At 44.5% G+C, this 3,154-nt stretch overlaps 1 non-coding gene across 1 annotated transcript; it reads left to right on the plus strand.

Moving 5' to 3' along the window:
* Positions 1-73, plus strand: TRNAA-AGC (transfer RNA alanine (anticodon AGC)). Its single transcript has one exon. It is a non-coding gene; the product is annotated as a tRNA-Ala (tRNA).
* The last annotated feature ends 3,081 nt before the right edge of the window (positions 74-3,154 follow it).

Consider the following 3,154-nt stretch of genomic DNA (forward strand, 5'->3'; position numbering starts at 1 on the left):
GGGGATGTAGCTCAGATGGTAGAGCGCTCGCTTAGCATGCGAGAGGTACGGGGATCGATACCCCGCATCTCCATTCCTTCCCTTGTTTTTATTTCTGCGTTAATTGATCCGAATAAACTGAAGCCATCAAAAGCAACCAGCTCTCTTCACACGTGCCATAAAGCTTTATTTTATTTTATTGTGTCGTCATTTTCCTTCATTTTAATTTTAGACTTATATGTTTTTTCATTAATATTAAGTATTTAGAACTATAAATACAATTAAGAGTATCGTGAGACTAGCTTCAACAAATATTACACATTTATTTTGTAGAAAAAAAAAAAAACCTGTTTTTTATTTTATGTATATAATTTTTATTTTGAGAATCTAATTTATAAATAGATAAATTAATTTGAAAATCAATAGGAAATGGACTATGTGGGGGGTAAAAGCCCAGACATACCTATTGGGCCGGGAGCCCTGTCTTGAGGAGTATTGTACGTCCGAAGAGGAATAACGAGTTGGGGTAGAATTCATCTGAACGCAACCGACCTAGAAATGTAGGAAGAGTAACATCCGAAGAGGTCACCTTTTGTCCGAAGAGGTTCTATTCCTCAGATACGAATAGTCTTGACCAAGCCAACAAATTGAAGGTCCGAATAAACTCTCTGGCAATCCCAACGACAAATATAAGCTCTGGGCATACCTGGGGATAATAAGGACGAGGAAATATCTCAAGGAAAAGTTGCCGCCACCACCACATTAAATGCACTGCAGCTACTTTTCTAGCCGCATTAATGTGGAAAAGACCCTTGAACAGTGTAATCTCAGCCACTACCACTCACGGAGGGGTAAAGAGAATACCTGATGAGACATGCACTCAAGTGAATGCTTAGATGAAGAACAAGTGGACGATGAAGATGATGGAGGAGGATGCTATATAAGGAGAAGAGGTCTCTGATAATATGGATCGAGAAAAAGAGGGAGAGAAGTAGGAGATAATTTTACTGTAGCTCCAAGAGTTGTAATTATCTTTCATTTAATAACACACCTCTTCGAACACACATTTGTCAAGTGAGATGAGCATGATCTTGTGCCAATGGATCCTTAAACATCATAATTAATCACTGTTTAATTCACAACCAGCCCAGCTCTTTCACCCATTCTCTACAAATTCATTGTCTTGGGTTCATTGGGCTCGTAATCCATCCTTCTTGAGCTTGGGCTACAAAAACAGACCCTACAATTGGCGCCGTCTGTGGGAAGAGCTTGTGTAGGGGTGAAAACAACAGTTGATGATGGTTGAACGAAGTCAACAACAGGCAGAGTCTAGGGCATCCCAGCATGTGGACCCTTTCCTTAATTTGGAGTAGAGATAGGATCGTGAGGGCAGTGCGCACACCGTGCACACTGGGCAAAGCCAGTCACATGATGGGAGTCATGTATCCCATGCATAGAAGAACCGGGATTTGCAACTGGAGGTTGAAAAGTTAAAAAGAGAGCTGCATCATGCAAAACAGAAACGGGTTCCTTCATATTACGATGAGGAGTCTGACGACCAACAGGATTTCACTTACCAACAAAGATCACGAACGCCAGTCAGTGAGTCCTTTTCCTACCAGGAGGAGCGTCATCATGAGAGGCAACCTCAGAGCCCACCATGCGGAGGTGTAGGGAACGATGCCATAAGCAAGGCCTTGAACCAAATCTCTAGATCACCCTTCACACGCAAGATCGAAGAAGCGAGACTCCCCCGGCGTTTTAACCAGCCTACGTTCACCATCTATAATGGTAAAACGGACCTGGTAGAACATGTCAGTCATTTTAATCAACGAATGGTAGTTTACTCCAGGAACGAAGCTTTGATGTGCAAGGTCTTCCCCTCCAGTCTTGGACCGATTGCGATGAGGTGGTTTGACAGCATGAAGGCAGACTCTATCAGTTCCTTCAAAGAGCTCACTCAAGCCTTTGGTTTGCGTTTCGTCACCTGCCGAAGAATGTCCAGGCCCTTGTCCTCTCTGCTATCCTTGAGTATGCAAGAGGGTGAGACTCTGAAGGTGTATTCAGATAGGTACTGGAAGATGTTTAACGATATAGAGGGCAACTTTGACGCGATGGCCCTCGACACGTTCAAGCTCGGCCTCCCCACTGACCATGGCTTAAGGACATCTTTGTCTGGTAAGCTAGTCACTAGCATGCATCAGCTGATGGACCGTATTGAAAAGTATATAAGAGTTGAAGAAGATCAGCAATAAGGGAAGGGTAAGGAAAATGTTATCCCCCAAGAAAGGAGGGATTTCAGGTCGGATCGATACAACGGCAATAAACTGCGGAGAGATTTTTCTGCGCAAACAAGATCAATAAACCCTCAAGCAGTCAACACTGTATTCAAAGAGCCAGTACACCAAGTTCTGGAAAAGATTAAGAGTGAACCATTCTTTCGATGGCTAAATAAGATGGTGGGGAACCCCGAAAGGCGCAATCATAATCTCTTCTGCCAGTATCATCAGGACCATGGACATACCACGGAGGATTGTAGGAGCCTGTGGGACCACTTGGACCAACTGGTCCGGGATGGTAAATTAAAACACCTCCTGCACTACTCTAGTGGCCGAGGAAGTTAGATGAGCTTAGAATCCCGAGGAAACGACTTGTCCAAGCCTCCGTTGGGAACTATTAATGTCTTCTTTGCCGCACCGGGAAGAACAGGATCCTTGCCATCGAAGGTGATGTCAGTTGCCCGTTCACCCACAATGGATTCCTGCCAAGATCCAAAGAGAGCTAAGGTGGCTGCTCAATTGGTTATAAGGTTCTCGGATGAGGATAAGATGGGGACCATCCAACTCCATGATGATGCCTTAGTAATTACCCTCAAAATTGGGGAATATGATGTGAAAAGGGTGATGGTGGACCAGGGCAGTGCTGTGGAGATAATGTACCCCGATCTCTACAAAGGGCTAGGCCTAAAACCTCAAGACTTAATGCCATACAACTCCCCCCTTGTGAGTTTTGAAGGAAGGGTCGTCACCTCGAAAGGCCAAATACGCCTACCTGTGCAGACCGGGTCTAAAGTGGTGGAGGTGGACTTTGTAGTCATGGACGTGTATTCGCCTTATACGGCAATCGTGGTCAGACCTTGACTTCATACACTAAGGGCTGTTTCCTCTACCTTGCA

This window comes from Quercus suber, unplaced genomic scaffold (assembly GCF_002906115.3).
Source record: "Quercus suber isolate HL8 unplaced genomic scaffold, Cork oak 2.0 scaffold_150, whole genome shotgun sequence".
Classification (NCBI taxonomy): domain Eukaryota; kingdom Viridiplantae; phylum Streptophyta; class Magnoliopsida; order Fagales; family Fagaceae; genus Quercus; species Quercus suber.